The 24,360-nt window shown below is 40.8% G+C and overlaps 1 protein-coding gene across 2 annotated transcripts in view; it reads left to right on the forward strand.

Moving 5' to 3' along the window:
* The first annotated feature begins 600 nt into the window (after positions 1-600).
* Positions 601-24,360, forward strand: part of LOC144688982 (semaphorin-4E-like) — a 76,653-nt gene continuing 52,893 nt past the window's right edge. Inside the window, exon 1 of one of the 2 annotated variants that reach the window (XM_078556063.1) lies at positions 601-741. The gene's annotated coding sequence lies outside the window, so the exon portion shown is untranslated. Of the gene's footprint in view, positions 742-906; positions 1,127-24,360 lie in introns of those variants that run through there. The other variant, XM_078556065.1, reaches the window with a different exon arrangement.

The following is a 24,360-nucleotide window of genomic DNA, read 5'->3' on the forward strand; positions in this document are numbered from 1 at the left end:
CATCCCTCTCCGCAGATGCTGTCAGACCTGCTGAGTTTTTCCAGGTATTTTTGCATTTTGATACTGCCTGACCTATTGAGTAGTTCCAGCATTTCCTGCTTTTATTTCAGATTTTCCGGCACGCGCAGTTTTACTTTTCTATGTAAATGCAATTCATTCTTTTGATTTCATCCTTGGTCGTTTGGTGATTCAGCTAAGTGTATGTTGTGTGCGTTTTTGCTCCCTCTACCTTTTGAAATGCTGGAACCTCAACTTGTCTGTTCTTTCCATAGATGCTGCTGAGTGTTTTCAGCATTCTCTGCTTTTTTTTTTAAAAAAAAGTTTTCCAGCATCTGCTGTATTTTGCATTTTTTTTAAGCTCAAATTGATTTGACATTTGTTTTTTTTTTAAATTTGCAAGCCATTTTTTTTTGACCCCGTCGGTTTCATCCCTCTCCAGTTGATGGCGTATGAAGTCCATTCTGATTGTCACCAAAAACTTTTGAATTGTGGGGAATCTTGTTGGACTTTTACTGTGGCTTGGAAGTTAAGTTACGAAGGATTGGTCTTGGTAGTAAGTAAGTAAGCACAGCTAACCGGTCGCTCCCAGATGCCAAGTTTAACAACTTGAATCAAGCTTTTTCTCTTTTAAAAAAAAAAGGAAAAGAAAATGTAAATGGGTGGAAAATAAGATGGAACTCACAACAGTCTCAAGTAAACACCTTCTTGTTGACAAAGTTTAACCTGATTTACCTGTTTCAGGTGAGTTTTATATGGCAGACGTTTTTAAAAAGAGGGATTTGAGTAATATAATGTAGTTTTTTTTTTGGGTTAACTTAGCAATTGGAATGGTAACCATGAATAAAGTTTGTTTAGTTTATTGGGGGAGTTGGGTCATTGTTGAGCTACCTGTGGTGGTTCCCCTGTCTCCGGCCGTTGGGCTGAGAGTGGGCTCGCGCCCGGCAGTTGCTGCCCGCGGGTTTCGCGGGGGTTCCATCGCGGGTCTACTGCGGGGGGGGGGGGGAGGGCAGTTGTGGCGCTGGGTGTTTTTGATTTTCATTCGACGATATCGGCGCAGATCGTCGGTTCCCGAGGGCAGGGACGGTGTTTCTGACAGAAATGTGACCCTGCTTTGTCGACTGGTTGAGTGAGTAATCGTCAAACGGGGCTTGGAGGTTTGGGGCGGGTGGTGGGATGCCTGATAGCAACTTCTACCTTTTTTTTGTGGGGGGGGGGGGGGGGGCGGTGTGTGGGAAAAGATCTGCAACTCAAGCTAGAAAAATATGATCTCTTTCCTGTTACCTACATGGTCTTTAAGCTCTTTGGTTCGATGTGGTGGATGAGATTCTACATCTATTTCGGTAGGTGTGACCAAGTACAACTTGTGCCCAGGTGGTTGAAGTGGACCAGGTAGCCTATGTTTCCGGGCCTTGAAGTTGCCTGTGAAAACTGGCTCTGACCAGGGGTTCATGCTGAATGTAGAGTAGGTACTGTATCTAGGCATCGATTGTGGTCTTGAACATGTCTTTTAGTCTGCGTATATGTATGAAGTTCTCTGCCGTAATATCTCCTTATGTGTCAAAGATTGTCTTTTGACCTATAACACTCCAATAAAATGAGATATGTTATTACATTCTCACATTTGTTTCCAGATCTCTCCATGCCTCCCTTCTCTCTATCTCTGTTAACTCTTCCAACCCCACAACCCTCTTTAGCTTGTGCTCTTCTAATTCTAGCCTTAGTATCCCTAATTCTAATCATTCCACCATTGATGGCTGTGCCTTCAGTTGCCTAGGCCCCAAGCTCTGCAGTACCTTCCCTGCACCTCTCTCTAATTGCTTTCCTCATTTTAGGCACTGCTTAAAACCTAACTTTTTGACCAAGCTTTTGGCCATTTGACTTAATACCTCCTTATGTGGCTGGGTAATACTTTGTTTTATAATGCTCCTGTGTTAAGTGCCTTGAGATGTTTAGTTATATTAAAGTTGTTGTTGATGTCTTATGTGGGATTGGTTGGGGCTCTACGTGTGTAGTACAGTTGGTGAATGAGCTGGAGAGTCTCTGTCTGGAGATTTGGCGGCGCGGCAGGGGAGGGGGGGGAGAGGTGGGGGGAGGGGGGGGGAGGGGGGGGGGAGGGGGGGGAGGGGGGAGAGGTGGGGGGGGGAGAGGGGGGAGGGGGAGAGGTGGGGAGAGGGGGGGAGAGGGAGAGGTGGGGGGAGGGGGGGAGAGGGGGGGAGAGGGGGGGAGAGGGAGAGGTGGGGAGAGGTGGGGGGAGAGGTGGGGGGAGGGGGAGGGGGGGGGAGGGGGAGGGGGGGGAGGGGAGGGGGGGGGGAGGGGAGAGGGGGGGGGGAGGGGAGAGGGGGGGGGAGGGGGTGGTCTTGTGACCTGCAATGAGCTGTGGTAGAGGCAATGATGCTTCATCTGTAACATTTAGAAATCTATTGTAATCAGGATATTTAATTACGTACTGATGTGTGTCCTTTGTTTTGATTATTTTGTGAGGTGTTGTATTATGTCAAATGTATGGAGACTACATTTTCTGGAAATGCAATGAATGTTGTATATATTGAATATATATCTGAACACTGTAGTGAAAAACATTTGAACTTAAGTAGATAATAGATTATTGGAAAGCATTTGTAACGATCCTAAGCAGATTCTTGTGGGTTGGAGCAAACTGCATGAGTTTTTAAAATTCATTCATGGGAATCAGCCAGCATTTATTGCCCATCCCTAACTGCCTTCGTTTAGGCAACCATGTTGCTGTGTGTCTGGAGTCACATGTAGGTCAGACCAGGTAACCTGGGACACCCCTTAGGGACATTAGTGAACATTTGGGTTTTTAACAACAATGGTTTCATGGTCATTATTAGACTCCTAATTCCAGATTTTTATTGAATTCAAATTTCACCATCTGCCGTGGCGAGATTCAAACCCGGGTTCCAAGAGCTTTACCCTGGGGGGGTCTGGATTTTTAGTCCAGTGACAATACCACTACTACCATTGCCTCCCCATAAATTAATGCAGTGAATGTAACACATTAGCTGCTGGTACCACTCAATATAATATTTAATCTAAGTGGCATTCTTCATGCGAGTGGCAGGCTGTTTTACCACAGGGGCATCATAGCTGAGCTTGATCCTGCCCTTGTCTGAGATCCCTACATGCGCACAGGATTGAATTCCTTCTCAATTTCCTTCCCAACCCCTCTGCTCACACTTCTCCCCCACCCCCAAGATCAAGAATGTAAGCTGTATTCTAGTACCTGTATCACTGTCAGCTAAAATCAGTTAACCAGGTTTCGACTTGAGACTTTGGTCTGGAACCTTTCCAGTCTGCAGCTCTAAACTGTACTATATAGTTCATTTACTCATCAAGCAATTGGTGAAGCTTAACATTCCCACACTGCCTGGTGTTTTCTTTGGATAGAAGATTTGGAATATGGGTTCACCAATGGATTGGCAGATAAAGAGAATGAATGCAATTGTATTTAAGTCTTAAAAAGACTTTAAAAAATTGTGGCACACCAAGTTCCCATTTGGTGTGCCACAATTGGCCCCAGTGCCTCTGCACTAGGTAGAGATCATATATTAACTCCTCCTGAAAAGTGCACATGTAGATGCTGGTTGAGGGCAGGATTGCATTTAACTGTGATTTCCTCTGCAGTCTAGGCTGACAGGAAAATGGTCAACCAGTCAATATTCAAACTCACTCCCCAATTTTCTCCCCATCTTGTGCTGACTTCTGATGCAATATAACCTTACAGCTACTGCCCATTGGTATTCTTAATTAGTTGGCAGACCATTTGACAGAGTATCCCAGAAATTCCTGCCATCAGATAATATCCATTTACGTGCATCTTTCAGCAGATTATCATTAAATAGAGATCAAAAATGAGAACTGTAGCTGATAAGAGAAGGCTGAAGCATTTGCAACCATCTTCAGCCAGAAATGCCTCCTCTGAAAATCTCCTCCACTATCTCAGAAGCCAGTCTTTAGCCAATTTTATTCGCTCCATGTGATATCAAGAAATGGTGAGTTCTATAAGCCCCACCAATATCCTAGGTGTACTGCTGAAGACCTGTGCTTCAGAACTAGTCACGCCTCTTTCCAAGCTATTCCAATAGAGCAACAGCACTGGCATTTTATCCAACTAAGCAGAAAAATGCCAAGGTGTATGTATTCTGTCCACAAAAAGCAGGACAAATCTAATCCAAATTTTCCAATGACCCAAAGATTGGTGGCACTGTGTGTGGAAGTGTAAAATTACAAAGAGGTATTAATAGATTAAGTGAATGGGGAAAAGCTGTGTCAAATTGATTTTAATGCGGGCAGATGTGAGGTCATCCATTTTAGACCTCAAAGAGGTAGAACAGGACACTTTCAAAAGGTGAAAAGCTGGAAACAGTGGAGGCCAAAGAGATTTGAGAGCCCATGTACGTTGATCGTTAAAATGTCAAGAACAGGTACACAAAATAATCAAAAAGGCTGATGGAATGCTGGTTTTTATGTCTAGAGAACTGGAATACAAGGGGGTTGAAGTTATGCTGCAGTTATACAAAGCCTAGCTATACCTGGAGAACCATGAGCACCTCTGGGAATCGCAACTTAGGATATATTGGCCTTGAAGGGACTACATTGTAGGTTTACCAGAATCACAGAATTGTTACAGTGCAGGAGGAGGCCATTTGGCCCATTGTGTCTGCACCAGCTCTCTGAATGAGCAATTCATTTAGTGCCATTCTCCTGCCTTCTCCCTGTAACCCTGCACATTCTTCCTTTTCAGATAATAGCCTAATTCCCTTTTGAATGCCTCAATTGAACCTGCCTTCTCCACACTTAGGCAGTGCATTCCACACCTTACGCTCCAGTTGCTGCATGAAAAAGCTTTTTCTCATATTACTTTTGCTTCTTTTGCCAATTATTTTAAATCTGTACCCTCTCATTCTCAATTCTTTCATGAGTGGGAACAGTTTCTCCCTATCTACTCTGTCCAGCCCCCTCGTGATTTTGAATGCCTCTATCAAATCTGCTCTCAGTCTTCTCCAAGGAAGGTCTTAACTTCTCCAATCTCTCTTCATAACTGAAGTTCCTCATACATGGAACTATTCTCATGAATAAATTAAATCTGGACTCCAAGGATGGGATTGCACAATTTAGGGTTGCATTTCCTGGAATTTAGAAGGTTAAGGGGTGATTTGATTGAAGTTTTTAAGATATTAAGGGGAAGTAATAGGGAGGTCCAGAGAAACTATTTCCACTGGCTGGGAAGTCCAGGACTAGGGCATGTAGCCTAAAAATTTAGGGACAAGCCTTTCAGGAGTGAAGTTAGGATATACTTCTAGATGCAAAGTTGGTTGAAGTTTGGAACTCTCTTCCGCAAACAGCATTGATGCTCGGTCGCTTGTTAATTTTAAATCTAAGATTGATAGATTTCTGTTAACCTAAGGTATTAAGGGATATCGGCCAAAGCCAGGAGCATTGAGTTGGATCACAGAATAGCTGTGATCTCAATGATTGGTGAAAGAGCCTTGAGGGGCTAAATGGTCTACTCCTGTTCCTATCAAACACCCTTGGTGAAATTGAAGTTGGTGGCCTTCTGGGAAAACTTTCATCTGACAGGAGGCATACCTATCACAAGAAAAGATGACACGGAGGCCAGTCATCTCAGTCTCAGTGTTCTAGGCCCAACCATATTTAGCCACTTCATCAATGGCCTTCCCTCTTACTTGAGGTAAGCAATGATAATGTTCACTGCTGATTGTACTGTGTTCAGTTCCATTGGCAACAGGTCAGATAGTAAAGCTGTCTGTCCCACATGCAACAAGACCTGAACAACATTCAGGCTCGAACAACACTCAAGAAACTTCATACCGTTCAGGACAAAGCAGACCACTTGATTGGCAGCCCATCCGTCATCTTAAATGTTTACTCCCTCCTCCACTGGCACACTGCCTACAATGTGTGCCATCTATAAGATGCACTGCAGCAACTTGCCAAGACTTCTTCCACAATACCTCCTAAACATGTGACCTCTACCACCTAGAAGGGCAAAGGCAGCAGGTGGATGGGAGTTGAGTTTCCCTCTAAGCCACACCTGACATGGAACCATATCACCGTTCCTTCACTGCCACTGGGTCAAAATCCTGTAATTCCCTACCTAACAGCACTGTAAGTGTACCTACACCACATGGACTTCATCGTTTGAGGAGGTGGCTCACCATCACCTTCTCAAGGGCATTTAAGGATAGACATTAAATGCTGACCTTGCCAGCAATGTCTACATTGCATGAATTAACCTTTTTTTTAAAAAAGGAGTTACCTCAGCCCCTCCCTTTCTCCCCTCCCACCCCATACAGAAACAGAATGTTTTGTTTAGATGTTGGGGATCTCTTGTTGGCATTTCTGCATAGGAAGGAAACCTAGTGATTTTCCCCTTTCATTTAATACTTCTTTGTGATATATGCTTGTATTACTTTTTTAAAAATTCAGTAAGTAATTCTACTTAAATGCCGCTGATGGAAACATCAGCAAGCTGCAAGCATTCCGAGTGCTGCACATCACAATATGTGTGATACTCTTAATGTCCAGAATGTTTCAGGAAGCTTGTTGTAACTTTTTTTCCCTATCATGTACAGTTTATAAAGATAAATCTGTAAATTAAGTATTGTTTCGAATTGAAGTTTAAAAGTGTGAATGTAACAATTGTAGAGTACAGAGTGTAAGCATAAAAACTATAAAGATTAATCTGTTAGCTGATAAGGTTCCTTCCCAAGTTGTGAAACTGTTGTGCATTTCCCTGAATCATCTGATTGAAATCAGGTAAACAGATTTTAATTGGGGGATATACAGTTGTTTTTTAGAACACTTTCTGTCCCAGGAGATGCATCTGCACTAAAGATAAAGAAACCTCTGTTGAAAATTTTTACATATGGTCTTGCTAGACACCTTTCTTCCATGTAGAAAGCGAAGCCTTCATTTATATTATACCTTATCACTTCATAGAAGCATCCCAAAAGTGCTCCGCATAGAATGCTATACGGACAGGTACAAGTTTCTACAGAAAGCTCAATGTGTTGGTTGCGGAAGCAATTTGTCCTGGATACTAGAATTCCTTCCTCTTTGTTTGAGTAGTATTTAATAAGCAACCAGATAGGGTCTGGCTTTGTCTCATCTGAAGGATAGACTAACACAACTTTTTTTTAATACTTTTGAATTTTATCGGGTAATTCATGAAGATCACATAAGATGGAAGGTGTTCAACTATTGATCAGTTCCACTTGGCATTTGCCTGATGCACTGCGCACTGTGCTAATGAGGTGTACACACAAGGAAAGTCCCAAGTCGAACATTTCCACAATAAAAATATCTCTACATCAGGAAATTATATTCTGATTTCAGGAAGTTAACTTTTGCTTTGTCTGTCTTTGTTTACATTTTGAATTCAATGTTTTGTAACGCATATTAACTGCCTGCAGGCTAAGAAATAAATGTTGCTTTGTTTGTAATGATGTTTCACAATATGCCAGAAAAACATTTAACACATGCTAGATTTTATCATTATATTAAAAGTAGTTGGGGTGACTGTGGAAATGCACAATTTGCCTCTGCCCCTGGTTTTGGTAAGGAAAAATGAGCAGGATTCCCATTTCTAGTTACTATCAATTGACCATTGATAGAAAGCGCAACTGACTGGCTGTTGGGGTAGTAAAGGATTGAATCTGCCTGTGATACCCCCATGCTCCAGGAACCTGCCAGGAAAATTGCACCCAATTCAGAATGCAAAATTTGCACACAACGTTCCATATTCCAGTATCTCCAGCTTTGCTAAGTCAAGTGGCTGGGACCCCAGTGAATTGATTTTTTAAAGTCCTCTTACTTTCAAACGTTTCCATGGCATCACCCTTCCCAAACCCTGTGATTTCCTGCAGCTATTTGTGCCCACACATGTCACTCATTTCCAAGAGATGGGTTTAAACCTCCCTACAGTCTTCTCCCCACCATTAATGGTTCCTCTTTCAAATGTACATAGCAAGAAAAAAATCATCCTCTTTTATTTGCAAGAAAAATTCTACTTTTCACAAGATTTTTAAAGACTTTCTTGACTGGAACCTTTTCCCTATTTTCAAAAGCTTTATTTGAAAAATAGCATTCTTTATAACTGTGCTTTGGTCTTCGCTCCATAACTTTTCTTGTCCCCCTTTATTTTCCTTTTGTTCAAAAAGCATCTTTCTGTACATGAGGAGAACTATAGACGTGTAGGTTAAAATCAAACTTTGTATGCCAGAAGGAGAGAGCGTTGTGGGAGGGATTTACCATGTATATTTTAAAAAATAAGCAGTTTTAAACATTTAAAAGTAATTTGTTTATGTTTTAATTTTATGTTCAAGTTAATGGCCAATGAGAAACTTCTGACAAATTTGTGTCCAAATTAATAAACTCTCTGGTTCCAATTTCCACCCCTCCAACATTTTCACATGGTCCATCTCTGACACTTCCCTTCCCTTCCTTGACCTCTCTGTCTCTATTTCTGGTGATAGGCTGTCCACCAATATTCATTACAAGCCTACTGACTCCCACAGCTACCTCGACTACAGCTCGTCACACCCCGCTTCCTGTAAGGACTCCATCCCATTCTCTCAGTTCCTTCGCCTCTGTCGCATCTGTTCTGATGATGCCACTTTCAAAAACAGTTCCTCTGACATGTCTTCCTTCTTCTTTAACCGATGTTTTATCCCACGGTGATTGACAGGGCCCTCAACCGTGCCCGGCTCATCTCCCGCGCATCTGCCCTCACACCTTCCTCTCCCTCCCAGAACCATGATAGGGTCCCCCTTGTCCTCACTTATCACCCCACTAGCCTCCGCATTCAAAGGATCATTTCCGCCAACTTCAGCATGATGCCACTACCAAGCACATCTTCCCTTCACCCCCCCGGCAGCATTCTGCAGGGATTGTTCCCTCCGGGACACCTTGGTCCATTCCTCCATCACCCCCTACACCTCAACCCCCTCCCACGGCACCTTCTCATGCAACCGCAGAAGGTGCAACACCCGCCCCTTTACTTCCCCCCTCCTCACCGTCCAAGGGCCCAAACACTCCTTTCAAGTGAAGCAGCATTTCACTTGCACTTCCCTCAATTTAGTCTACTGCATTCGCTGCTCCCAATGCGGTTTCCTCTACATTGGTGAGACCAAACGAAGACTGGGTGACTGCTTTGCGGAACACCTTCGGTCTGTGCGCAAGCATGACCCAGACCTCCCTGTCACTTGCCATTATAACACTCCACCTTGCTCTCATGCCCACATGTCCGTCCTTGACCTGCTGCAATGTTCCAGTGAAGCTCAACGCAAACTGGAGGAACAGCACCTCATCTTCCGACTAGGCACTTTACATCCTTCTGGACTGAATATTGAGTTCAACAATTTTAGATCATGAACTCTCTCCTCCATCCCCACCCTCTTTCTGATCCCCCTTTTTCCAATAATTTATATAGATTTTTCTTTTCCCACCTATTTCCATTATTTTTAAATGTATTTCCATCCATTGTTTTATCTCTACCTTTTAGCCTATTTCGATCCCTTCCCCCCACCCCAGCCCCACTAGGGCTATCTGTACCTTGCTCGTCCTGCTTTCTACCCTTAATGTCACCTATTAGCACATTCCTTAGATAATATCACCACCTTCAACACCTCTTTGTCCTTTTGTCTATGACATCTTTGGGCAATCTCCACCTATCACTGGCCCTTTATCCAGCTCTATTTGTCCCAACCCCCCTTAAACCAGCTTATATTTCACTTCTTCTATTTTTCTTTAGTTCTGTTGAAGAGTCATACGGACTCAAACGTTAACTGTGTTCCTCTCCGCAGATGCTGTCAGACCTGCTGAGTTTTTCCAGGTGTTTTTATTTTTGTTTTGGATTTCCAGCATCCGCAGTTTTTTGCTTTTATCTCTGGTAAGATGCTTCATGGCCAGAGAAAGAAAAAAGCTTACTGTGCCTCAACAATGTATGCTAACAAATTTCACAGTACGCAAAAAAAACCCCTTATTGTACCAGTCTGAGATTTACGCATCTAGACCAGTCATTCCAGCAGACTTTTTGTAGACTTTTAGTGAGACATGGGCCAAATTAAACAAATAATTTGTGTTCTTCAACCCTGCCCACTGAGAACAGCATTGCAATTGGCACGGTAATTAAATCTGGAACCATCCCATTGATTTGTGCTGAGGAGTAGACCAGGGAATTCACTGTCACTGATTGCGATCAGTGTCTTGGTCATGATGCAGTGATGGTAAAGGTTCGATTCAGGTGTGTTAGTTCTGACCATTTCGGAAAGAATTATGCTATTTCCAGATAATATTGTATTGTTGGCAGACTCACCTGTGGATCTAATGTATTCTACTCACTTTTTGAACAAATTTCTAACCTGTGGGATATAACAATGCACCCATGCAGTACTGAGTCTTCGCAGAGTTCAAAAGGAAGATTTTGAAGATACAAGGAGTGCCTGTCTCAATAGTTGATTTATATTAGTATGCAAAGTTCTGCTGAATATGTGAACATGCTCTGATGTTTCCAGGATTAGGTGCCTTTCATGATTGGGTTGTAGAGAAGCAAGCAGCTTTTACTGAAGCACTGCTGGTAGAAGCATAACTGGTAGTATAATTATTTGATAGGGTATAGACTCAGATTTTGTGGTGAGTTGACTTGTATACCATGAGTGCCTCCTACAGGTGTTATGCCTAGCACAAAATTTTGCTTGCCTTTGACCATCTTCCTTAAGTGGAGGGATAAGTCAAATAATTCTGAGATCTTAGGAATTCCAAGGTGACTGCAATGGGGAGATTTGAACAGCATCAATACCCTGTGGCAAACCCGGTAACTAATTGCCTAAGCCAGATAACTATCATTACTCCAGACATTGCTGATGTCTCACCAGCTAGATTAGCTTATTAATGGGAGCTGCAGGGGTAAACCTGTTGCCAAGGGCTGAGATTCATCCCACTTGGTACCAGGTAATTGTGTGCAGGTATGCTGCATGTTTATAGTGAGTTAAAGTCCATCAGCTACCTCTCCACATACTTTGTTGGGGTGGGATGGCTGTGGAGAAAGAGATTCTGAGTTTGGGCTATTGCCAACACTGCCTAAACTCATTGGATTTGATTAAGCTCAACATGTCCCCAATATATGTCAGGCAAACGGAAACTTTACCTGTGTCGATTTTTTCCCCCAGTAATTTGGTTTGGGTTCTCCATGAATGAGGCTCCAGGCTTAATAAAAGAATACTTCCTGGAATTGTGAAAATGGAGAAGGGCTTTCAATTCAGCTGGTTAATTAGTGAACGAAAGATACTCCTGCCTATAAAGTTTAATCACAATGCAAGCTTCTTATTGCAATCCTTGTGGATGGGTGCAAGCAGCCCATAGATTTCCAAAACACATCAGGGGATTTAATTTGTTTGTGGGTTTTATTTATTTAGAGGCATTTCCTTTAACTTTGTTATTTGTGTATGGAATCTCTAAACTTTGTGGGAGGAGAGTGCTGTGATCTAAATACACAGTTTATCCTGATGTTTTACCAGTTTTACTGGAAGTACAGTAGCAAACTGTCTTCACTTCCCCTAAAATGGCAATAATTGTGATTGATTTGGCTTGGAAAATGGAATATTAAAATGCTTGAGTTAACAAAGCGAATGCAAATAGATGATCCAAACACTTGATTAAAGGTAGAATAGTGATCCAGTTGGGATATTGATGTTCATCATGTTCTGTTACTGTGCATTTTTAAGAGAAATTGATATGATGTGCTGAACATTTTGCTCTGAGTGATAAGCTTTTGCTTGGTGAACAAGTGCAGTACTAATCCATACACATTTTTATATTTTTAAAAAATGCATCTGCATACCCTTGCTGCCACCTTCCCCATCATAAAATCTATGCCCATGTTAATGATGAAAACTGCCTACATGTATTGTGCTGTAATGATACCATTTTGGCAATGAATGTGCTTCTACCATTGGTGAGAGGATGCAATTACAATTGAGAAATTTACCTGGGTGGTTTTCCTTAAATATGAACATAGAATTTTATAATAAAAATAAGGGCAGAATATATGAATTTAACATTGGGCCTGTATCATATCTGCAGGCCCTGATTTAGTTATGCCCAGGCCCTCTAACCCTTTCGTCTGAGGGATACACTTAACCTTGAGTCCCCATGTGTATCGGCACAGGTGAAGAAAGAACTTGCACTTATATAGCACTTTCACAAATCTTGAGAGTTCTCAAAGGGCTTTAAAATCAGTCAAGTACTTCTGAAGTGTAGTCACTGTTGTAATGTTGGAGTTTGACTAGTGTTCATACGAAGGTAAGGATTCAATATTCAAATGGCTGAGGATCCATTTTGGTTATTAACTCTTGATACCCATTTAATAGCAGAATATATATTTAGTTTGTAACTTGCTAATATTGGTTCACCAGATGACCTAATGGGTAAAGAGACAGATTAATTTTGTATGGACCAGAAAATTCCAGGTTTAGCTGCTGGGCCTTGACTGAGGCAGCAGGTTATAGCTGAACAGCAGTTGAACACTACAGTAAAAGTATTTTGATAGTAGTGAATGAGGCCAGTTATTTGAGTTGCCTTGAGTTGACTGAGGATTTTTCCCCCCATTTTCTCCTGAAGGTGCTGTCTCAGTTGGGTACAGTTCTACAAACCCCGTAACTCTTCAGTACCTTGCCAAAACGCACCTTCGCCCTTTCCTCAGATGGACTGAGTGTCAGCAGGCTATTGGACTGGAAAGGTTATCAGGGCAAAGCACAGCCCTGTTCTCTGCCAAGGTGCAATAGTGCATTTTGTGGTAGTGGATCTAGGCAGCAATATAGAATGGGACGTCTTGATTATTCCACCCGCCCCCTGGCACCCCCACCTCCTCTCAACCAATTCCTTCCTCAGAGATTGGCTAAAGCAGCACTGACTTAGAAATTGAACCTGGGGCCCTCATGTTCTGCATACCTCAGCACCACACCAGATGGTTCTGGTAAATGCACAGCTGGAAGAACTGAGCTGTGGTTTTGAGTAATCCTTCCCACAGGAACATACTAATTTGGCTAGTAAATGTAAAATCTCCCTGAAGAAGCAAATTCTAATTGCGGCACTGACTTTACTGATTGGTTATATCTCTGGACTTCAGTGCTAACTGTGCACACTCCTGGACTGAACAAATGTAATTATCCACTTGTAATTGCTGTTCCTAGCCAAGTGTCCAAATACTTAGCAGCACTGATGCTATTTTGTGTTTTGAAACTTTCTTCTTTTTATTTGTATGTTTGCTTGTTTTGTTTTGGGAGTAAAACAACTTTTGATTTTGAGCACTTCTAGCTCTCCTTAGTCAAGTTAAGTATAGAGTAAAGCATCTTTTCACACTGCTCCAGCAATGTGACTTAACCTCAAGCTCATGAAAGCATTTCCACTGTAGCAGTGCAATATTTCCACTAGCTGACCAACTTAATTATTCTACCTTGTTAAAATTTACATATACTTTAACCAAATACTTTGGTTTTCAAAGTTCAAGGGAGGTTACTAAGGAGGAAACCACTTTAGTGGAATGTAAGGCAATAAATAGCACAGGCAAAGTTATTTTTTATGCTAAAAATGTAGCTGTCTTAGTAGAACAAGGGGCTACAAGTTCAAACTAGCGAAAGGCTAATTTAGGTCAGATCTTAGGGAATTCATCACTTGGCTGGTGATTAACAGTGTAATAGATTTCCTGGCATTGTAGTGAAAGCAAATGCCCAAATCAGTTAAGAAATATAGAATCCTCTCATCACAGCAGAATTTTCTGGGTGAATGAGGTCTACCTTTGGAACCCTCACAAGCTCTGATCTTTTGCCACTGACCCCATCTCCTTTCCTGGCCACACTTTCAGGGTTAAACCCATACTATTAACCCTGAGCTGAGCTCTAAACCCATTTCTTTCGATCACCAAGACAGCTAACTTCCATCTCTGTGACGTTGCCTGACGTCAGCCACTCTTTTGCTGAAACCCTTGTGTGTCTTTGTTACCTTTAGACTAGATCTAGGAGTGCTTCATGATTATTAATTTCCTTACCGCTGATGTCTCCCATGTTGATGAGCACACCAAATTTGGCTTAGAATTTTAGTCTCAAGTGAGTTAGCCAATGAAGTGCAGCATAATATGGAATCAAATGCTATCTTAATCCATGGTTTGATGCTGTAATAATTATCTTCTCTCTCTTCCTCCTACAAGTTGTCACCCTTGCCTTCCCTTGCTGGAGGTGTAGATTGGAAAATATTTTGTGGCAACCTCTGTTTTATTCTTTGGCTCTTTATCCAGGCTAATTTCCAGAAGATCTGAGTGACAGAAGTGTACTGTCTACCCCTACTGCAGTGCAGTATCTGACGGGATAGTTGTCAACCATTGTAATTTATTTTATGTAAATTCTGGCTTTGGTCCAACCACATTGCTAGTTAAAAATACTAATAAACTCTGATTTGCTGCTGAAAATTATTTTACAAGACTGAGCAAGATAGATCTTAACATTTACCGTTACAGGTGCCAAGTTTCCAACTTCATAGATTTTTCAATATTTTTGTAAGTTGAGATGTTGCAGAACCAGTCTGGATAACATTTGGTCAGTTTATCACCTGTGAATCAAACTGTGTGACAAGCTGGAACACTATACCTGATCCTAAAAACTGAACCAATCAGTCTGTGTGCCACGTTTTGTCTTTACTGAGTTTAGCGACACAAAAGCCTGTTTTTCATGGTAAGTCATTATAAGATTAATCACCCTGACTGCACTACTCAATTTATTCTCCATCAAGAACTTCTTTTCACAACCTGCAAGTTGAACTTCTATTTTTTTTTAAATAGGTTCAAAGGTTTCTCATTTCAGAAATCCTGTTTACCTATTATGATGCATTATTCTGAACGATAAATGTTTTGAAGGATAATGAAATAAAATAAGAGCTTGGTAGACATCTGTTTTATGAGAGAAAGAATGAGACTTGAGGTAAAATTACAGGCTGAAGACCTTGTAGCAGCAGCATATTTGTTTCCAGCACTTGAGCAGGAGAGGAAGGAGAAAGACTTCACATTTGAATAGGCCTTAACATGCATATAAACATTTGAATTAGGAGCAGGAGTAGACCACTTGGCCCCTCAAGCCTGCTTTCCCATTTGATAAGATCATGGCTGACCTGATTGTGGCCTCAATTCCACTTTCCTGTCTACCCCTATACTCTTTGACTCCCTTGTCAATCAGTGAGCCTTAAAAATATTCAGTGACCCAACCTCCACTACTTTCTGGGGAAGAGAATTCTACAGACTAATGACCCTCTGAAAGAAAAAAATTCTCTTCATTTTAAATGGGAGACCCCTTATTTTAAACTAGTTCTAGACTCTCTCATATGGGAAGACATCCTCTCAGCATTCACCCTGTCAAGTCCTCAAGTTCTTATACGTTTCAATAAGATCACCTCTCATCCTTCTAAACTCCAATGGATACAAGCCCAACCTGAACAACCTTTCCTCACAAGATTGCCCTTTCATCCCAGGAATCAGTAAAATTAACCTCCTCTGAACTGCTTCTCATGCAATTATATCCTTTAAGTAAGGAGACCAAAAATGTACACTGTACTCTAGATGTGGTCTCGCCAATGCCCTGTACAACTTTAGCAAAACTTCCTTTAATATTCCATTCTCCTTGTAATATACAACAACATTCTATTCCTAATCACTTGCTGTACCTGCATACTAACTTCTTGTGATTCATGTACCAGGATATCCAGATCCCTCTGTACCACTGAGTTTTGCAATCTCACTCCATTCAAATAATATACTGCTTTTCTATTCTTCCTGGCAAAGTGGACAAGTTCACATTTTCTCACATTATGCTCTGCCAAATTTTTGCCCACTCACTAAACCTAACTATATCCTTTTGCAGACTCCTTATGTCCTCCTCGCAACTTACTCTACTACTTGACTTTGTGTCATCAGCAAATTTAGCAGTCACGCATTCTGTCCCTTCATTCAAGTCATGTATACAGATTGTAATTGTTGAGGTGCCAGAACTGATCCATGCGGCACTTCACTGGTTACAGCTTGCCAACCTGAAAATTACCATTTAATCCTACATTCTGCTTCCTCTTAGCTAACCAATACTTTGTCCATGGTTATATTTTACCCCCTACACCATGAGCTCTTATTTTGTGTCGTAACTTTTGATGTGGCACCTTATCAAATGCCTTTTGGAAATCCAAGTACTCCACATCTACAGGTTCCCCTTTAACCGCATTGCTTTTTGCTTCCTCTAATAAATTTGTCAAACATAATTTCCCTTTCACAAAATCATATTGACTCTGCCTGATTGCACTAAAATTTTCTAAGTGCCCTGCTACAGCCTCCTTAATAACAGATTCTAGCATTTTCCCTATGGTAGATGTTAGGTTAACTGGCCTATAGTTTCTGTCTCCCTCCTTTCTTGAATGGAGGAGTTATAGTCGCTATTTTCCAATCTAATGGGACTTTTCCAGAATTGAGGGAATGTTGGTAAATTAAAACTAATGCACCTGCTATCTCAGCAGCCATGCCCTTAAGACTCTAGGATGAAGTCCATCAGGACCTGGGGCCTTGTCAGCTTTTAGTTCTCATAGTTTTCTCAGTACCCTTTCCCTGATGATTGTAATTGTTTTAAGTCCCTTCCTCTCTTTCACTTCTTGATTTACAAGGGTTCCTGAAATGTTATTTGCGTCTTATGGCTTAACAGTCAGTAGTTGTGCTGCTTCGATCAAATCAATAGTGGCACCAATTGCAAACTTGATTCATTTGGTAACATTTCTCTCTGAATCAGAAGGTAAGGTGTTCAAGCCCACTATGCACTTTAGCAGATAAGCCAAGTGACACTAAACCTGATGCCTTGGCCTATTCAGCAGCACATAAAATATCCATTCACCTTCTCCTGACCAAAATTCCTTCCTAAAACAATGCAACCAAAAACAGACTATCTGGTCATTCACTCATTTGCTGTTATGGGATCTTGACATACATAAAAATTGGTTGCCATGTTTGCTTGCTTAATGGTGACTACACTTTAAAAGCGATCCACTGCTGGAAAAGTGCCTTGGCTTGTCTTGAGATGTGAAAATGTTGCATCTGTTCAATGGTTAAAATATTGTTGAAATTAGAAGTAAAAAAGGTAACTTGTGCTTGTAGAAAATTGAATTTTGAAGGGGAGCTCCCTTGGTGTATAATTGGACCGTATACGAGTTATTTTCTCCAACTGTCTGCACGGTGTGAATTTTGAAAAGTCCATGGCAGCTCCAGCAGATTTTCTGATCCTAACTGCCCTCCCATTTATTCAAGGCTCAGCAGAAACTACCAAGTGGGCTTGAGGGGAATGTTTGAGGAAAAGAAAGTAACAATTTGAGTTGAGCGAAACATGAGGTTAAACACACACACCTCTGCACAGATCAAGACATGTTGGCAAAAGGCTATAGCCTGATGTGCCTGGTTAGTTTTTAAGAAACCATTACAAACTTTTTAACAACAATGTGATAAAAGAATGTTGCTTTATTCCTGGACTTTAAGGTTTCAAAATGTTTGCGTTCATGTCTGTAATTGGGCATCTAGCCAACTTTAAAAAACTAATTGGATGGGTCTCCCATGATACTTCAAAGGGTGAATGTATTTGTAGGCTGTGTTGTTGAGCATTATAGACAAGGAAGATCTGTGGTTTCATTCCTAGTTTATGTTGGTTTAGCCAATCTTGGCTTGAGCAGTTTTGAGGTCTGCAGAGTCAGCACTTTGACTTTGAGGGGTCAGGTTTCCTTCTTCTCGGTTCTGTCTAGCAATCCTGTTGGACAATGCATTAAGTAAAATGTTGGATGGGAGCAGGATTAGATTTGAAGACAGTAATGTTGTCCCCTGATTGAATAGCATGACTGCACTCATCTCCAAGTTCACCGACAAAGAACGATCACTTGGGAAATATACTAAAATTCTCCTGGTGTTCTGCCAATTTGTTCCCTAGCCTGAATCACTGCCTTCAGAAGAGAAAGTAGATTAGAGGGAAAACTGTACTGAAAAGGATATAAATTTGTTGTGTTTTTTTTTTAGTGGCTTATTACATGAAATGCCTCAAAGCATTTCGCTCAGTGACACTGGATATTTTATCGAGCAGTAAACTTTAACAAAGCAAAATTGTGAAATATATAAATTAGTCTTCTTCAATAGTAGAATTGAGCTTTCCAAAATGAAAAATCTCCCCTCAACATTTTGGTTCATTCATTGCAAAATTAAGTATAAATGTGATGCAGTAACGAATTAGTTAGAAGGTAAGTGGAATTTTCTTAATATATTTCCTCATTTTGTTTCTACTCTGTATACATGACTGCAAGGTAACGTTCAATGGAATGCCAAAAACGCGCTTTTTTTTTTTGACCACCCTTTAAACATACCTTTGCTATGTAGTTATTGTTTTCTTTCTCTCCTCCTAACCGCCTTTCTTTATGTTGGAGGTGAAGCTGGATGAACACAGTTTTCAATTGAAACTGCCAAAATTGTAATCCTCACAAGACCAGAGATCTTGACCACATATATGCACTTGCTAACCACCATTGCATCAGGCTTGTTGGAACCAGTCTGCTATGATTTTTTCCGAGACTTTATTAAGCTCCATATTAATTTGGGTGAACTGCCTGAGGGTATAAAGATGATGCTGGGTACGTGTGGTTCAAAATCAATACAGTTCATACGACACATCTGGGTCAAGGAGAACTATAAATCAATAGTTGCACTCAAATGGCATTTAAAATTCAAGTCCCAAATCACTTTGCAAATATAGGTAAGGAAGGGAAATGAAGAGGACTGATTAAAGGCTTTGTTGAAAAGATGCATTTTCAGAAGGTTGAGGGAAGCGGAGAGGTGGTTTTAGGGAGGAAATCCCAGACAGGGAGGCTGAGGCAACTGAAGGCACTACTGCACCATTGGTGGATTTAAAGGGAGATGGTGATGCATACAATGTCAGAGTCAGAGGAAATGGAGCATAGTGTTGGGGTACATAGACTCATGGTTGTAGACATAAGATTGTCAAGGCAGCGGATGGTTTTGTAGCCATTGTAGATCAGCAAGTGATGGCAAGCAGTGCTTATTGTGGAACAGAATGCAGGTGGTTAAGTTTTCGACAAGTTGAAGATTTTAGAAATTGATACTTGGACATGGGAGCAATAAAGTTGATGATTCTAGAGGTGTCAAGACTACAAATAAAAGGTTTCAGCAGGAGAGGGGCTGATGTCGGCATTGTTTGAAAGGAAGCATTGTAAATATCTCCAAGGATCAAAGGAAGCTATAAGAGAATATGGATAAAATGGTAGAATGTATAAAGAATAACAGGTGGAATGCGATGTTAATAAAGGTATGGTGGCTTATTTTTGAAATTTAAAAAAAGGCATTAATTTTACTTTGAATAGGAGGAGGCTGTATGGTATTGGTGAACATAGGAATTTGGAGTTTCAATTTTACAAGATATTTAAAAGCAGCACCTCAAGTGCATTAGACAGTAAAAATGCTAATGGAATATAAGGTTTTATGCCAAGAGGCCAAGATGCAATGGTGGATCTATATAAAACTTTCGTAAGACCACAATTGAATGTGAACTCCATCGCACTCTCAGTCTGATGAGTCACATTACTAAGATCCTTCTTAGTACTGATGAATAGGACCAGGAGCAAGATATGCCAGAAATTTCAGCTCTTCAATGTAGTTTTGTATAAGATAGAGGAACAAGAAATGGCCATTGAGATGAAAAAAGATGTGCTCTATTGATTATAGTAAGGTTTTTGATAAGGTGAAACATGAAGAACTGATGAGCATGTTAGAGTCTCTCGATCTTGATGGCAAGGACCTTGGACTGATAAGAAATCTTTATTGGGAACAAACTGCAGCTGTAAAAGTTGAGAACAATCCAAGCAATTTTGTGATTAAAAGAGGGGTCAGACTGGGGTGTGTTTCTCCATTTGTACAGTGAAAATATTCTCAGAGATTGACGACCACCCTGGATTATTAGTTAGAGGTTACAACTTTAATAATATAAGATACACTGATGATACCATTCTTATTGCCGACTCTGAAGAGAAATTGCAAAAGATTTTGGAAAGAGTAATGAGTGAGAGTGAGAAGAAAGGGCTGAGCCTAAATTGTAAGTAAAGAAAATATCTAGTAGTGTTCAGAAAGAAAATCATACCAGGATGTAAGATCACAGTGAAGAATGAATAGGTCACATAGGTAGACAAATTTTGTTAGCTAGAAAGTATGTTAACATTGGATGGAAAGTGCGATCAAGAAATAAGACAAAGGATTGGAATGGCCAAAGATACATTTTAATGAAAAAGATTATGATCAACTAAAAATTAGGCATGAAAACAAAGCTGAGAATCCTGGAATGTTACCTCACACCTACAGAAGCAAGTGTTGGACCAAAATGGAATCATTGCAGAGAAGAATTGAGGCTGCAAGGTTGTGGTTTTTGAGGCAAATAATGAAGATATCTTGGACAAGTCTCACTACCAATGAAGAGGCACTAGCGAAATCTGAGACCAGAAGAACTCTGATGACCAAGATCAGGAAGAGACAGTTGGAATTTCTTGGGCATGTAATAAGAAATCATGATTTAGACAATCTGATGCAGATAGTAAAAGAGATCGATGTAGACAAAGAACGATCCTTCTAAAGAGCCTTGCAAACTGGATGAATGTGCCACCAACGAAGATGATCCATGCCACCAGAGCAAGATTAACATGGAGGTCCATGGTCGCCAACACCTTCTTAGTGCATGGTACCTGAAGAGAGAGAGAGAGAAATGACCACAATTGTATTACTGTGTGTAGTTTTGGAATCCACACCATGGCAGGTTGTTCTGGAAATTGATGGGATGCAGGGCACATTCACTAGGGCCTGATATGAGGAAATACAAACACGAAGAAAAACTTGCAAAATTGAAGCTGTTACTGTTGGGACAGAGGACATTACAGGCCGCTTTGATAAAGGTGTTTTAAATTATGAAGTGATAGGACAGAGTAGATAGAAATAGATTATTTCCAATGGCTGAAGGGTCTAGAACATGGAGATATTGAGATAATATTAAGTAGGAGATTTAAGATGAAGAGCAGAAGATGCACTTTTTTGTCAAGGATTGTGAAATGATGGCATTTAGTACCAGAGCTGGCGATTGAAGCAGAGATCATTTCAACATTTAAGAATAGGCTGGATAGGTGGTTGAAGGAAAGCAGGATAAAGGGGTTTGGGAACAAGTTTAGCATATGGTATTATTCAACGGGAAAGGTGAATCAACTATGGCTGACAGAAGAACTTAAAGGTTGCTTTAGATCAAAGGAAATGGCTTAGAAGGTTGCCAGAAAAAGTGGTAAGCCTGAGGATTGGGAACAATTTAGAATCCAACAAAGGAAGACCAAGAAACTGAAAAGAAAAAGACAATATGAATGCAAGATAGTGAGAAACATAACGGCAGGCTGTAAAAGCCTCTTTAAATATGTGAAAAGGAAAAGATTAGCAAGAACAAATATGGGTCCATTTCAGGCAGAGACAGGAGAATTTATAATGGAGAATAGGGAAATGGCAGAGAAACTAAACAATTACTTTTTGTGTGTCTTCATGGAGGAAGGTACAGAAAATCTCTCAAAAATACTAGAGAACCAAGAGACTTGTGAAAATGGAAAATAAGGAACTGAAAGAAATTGGTATTAATTAAGAGGTAGTACTCGGAAAATTAATTGGATTGAAGGTTGATAAATCCCCTGGACCAGATGAGCTACATCCTAGCATGTTGAAGGAAGTGGCTCTGGAGATAGTGGATACATTGGTAGATTCTATAGATTCTGGAAAGGTTCCTGCAGACTGGAAAGTAGCAAATGTAACCCCATTATCTAAGAAGGGAGGGAGAGAGAGAGATAATTGAGAAGTATAGATCTGGTAGTTTGACATCTGTAGTAGAGAAAATGTTAGAATGTATTATCAAGGATGTGATAACTGGACACTTAGAAAATAATGGATATGATTGAGCAGGGTCAACATGGATTTATGAAAGGGAAATCATGTTTGACAAACCTGTTGGAGTTTATGCAGGATATTACTTGTAGCATGGATAAAGAAGGACCAGTGGATATGGTGCATTTGGATTTTAGAAGGCTTTTGATGAAGTCCTATGCAGGAGCTTAGTAAACAAATTTAAGAGCACATGAGATTGGGGGTAATATACTGCTATGGATTGAGGATTGGTTAACAGACAGAAAACAGAGAGTAGGAATAAAGGGGTCATCTCAGGATGGCAGGCTGTTACTAGTGGGGTGCCACAAGGATCAGTGTTGGGGTCACAGTTGTACATAATCTATGTAAATGATTTGGATGTGAGAATCAAATGTAATATTTACAAATTTGCTGATGACACAAAACTAGGTGGGAATGTAAGTTGTGAGGAGGATGCAAGGAAGCTTCAAGGAGATTTGGGCAGGCTTAGTGAGTTGGCAAGAGCATGACAAATGGAACATAATGTGGAAAAATGTGAAGTTATCCACTTTGGTAGAAAAATTAGAAAGGCAAGAGTATTTCTTAAATGGTGAGAGGTTGAGAAGTGTTGATGTCCAAAGAGACCTGGGTGTCCTTATTCATGAGCCAATCAAAGCAGCAGGCAGTTAGGAAGGCAGTTGGTATGTCGACCTTCATCACAAGGGGGATTTGAATACAGGGGTCAAGATATCTTGCTGCAATTGTATAGAGCCTTGGTAAGACTGCACCTGAAGTATTGTGTACAGTTTTGGCCTCCTTATCCAAGGAAGGATATACTTGCCATAGCGGTAGTGCTGCAGCAGTTCACCAGGTTAATTCCTGGGTGGCGGGATTGTCTTATGAGGAGAGATTGAGGAAACTGGGCTTGTATTCCCTAGAGCTTCGAAGAGAGATAGCTGATTATCATTGAAACTTACAAAGTTCTTACAGGCCGTGACAGGGTAGATTTGATAGGATGGTTACCCAGGTTAGTGAGTCGAGAACCAGGGGACACCATCTTAGAATAAGGGGAAGGCCGTTTAAGACTGAGATGAGGAGGAATTTCTTCAGCGGGTGGTGAATCTTTGGAATTCTCTACTGCAGAGGGCTGTGGAAACTCAATCACTGAGCAAGTTCAAAACAGAAATCAATAGATTTCTGGATACTAATGACATCAAAGGATGTGGAGATAGTAGGGAAAAATGGTGTAGAGGTAGATGATAAACCATGACCTGTTTGAATGGCAGAGCAAGCTTAATGGGCCAAATGGCCTACGCCTGCTCAAATGTTCCTATTAGGACTATTGCTTGTGTGGAGGAGAAACCCTAATAAAGACGGTTGGGTTGAATTGCCTATTTCCGTGTTGTACTTTGTACGATGATGGCCTGGATTTTCACTGAGCCTGGATGACTCAGGAGCCCTTTAAAAATGGTGGGTGGGACCTGATTCCAAGATAACTGCCCCCATTTCTGTTTCCAGCAATTTTCACTGGTGTGCATAAGGGTGAGGGCAGTCAGCCTACATTTAGCACCCCCGCCCTTGCTGGCTCCAATGCAGAGTTGGGCAGTTTAAGCCCCCCTGCAATTTTAGTTGGAGTTGGAATTTACCTTTTGGTAGGTAAATGTGGTTCACAGTCTCACAGTGAAAAAGTATGAACTGTGGAGGAACCCTAGTCCCAATTTGGGAAAACAAAAAGTAGTCACTCTCCTGGAATTCTTTAATTGACAGACTTTGAAATACAAAAAAAACGTTATTTCACTTTCTGTAATTGCTGTAATGTAAGTTAGATGTGTTTCTACTGCAGTGATTGATTGATAGAGTCTGTCCTGAAAGGTTAAGTTGACCATTACATTGGTCAGCATGTGTGAAATGTTGAGATGCATCAGAGTACTTTTCCATTTGGCCCATTTTCCCATTGGGTTAATAATCTAAGTGTTTTAAATGTCCAGAGTCCTTCCTGATATGGGAAGATAAACTGTCAGCAGCTTCCACTTGAGAAAAAAGCTTTCACCTGCTCCTGGTCTGCTTTGATTAACAGGATATCTGGTGTAGCTTAGACAAAAAAAGGCCATCTGTTTTTTTCAGTTTCAATAGACCCATTTTTACATTTCCTAGGATTATAGCTAAGCCCATTATGAATACTTTGCTGAGTTTCAAAAGATCCAGAACCAATTATCTCAGTAGAGGGTTGTATTCACATTTTGATTGACAATTTTATGAGTTTATTAAAGTATTATCTGTCTTTGATGTGGTTAGTGAAATATATGTTTGTTTTTACAACAGATTGACCACTTGAGGGT

This window comes from Cetorhinus maximus, chromosome 13, assembly GCF_964194155.1.
Source record: "Cetorhinus maximus chromosome 13, sCetMax3.hap1.1, whole genome shotgun sequence".
NCBI classification, from domain to species: Eukaryota; Metazoa; Chordata; class Chondrichthyes; order Lamniformes; family Cetorhinidae; genus Cetorhinus; species Cetorhinus maximus.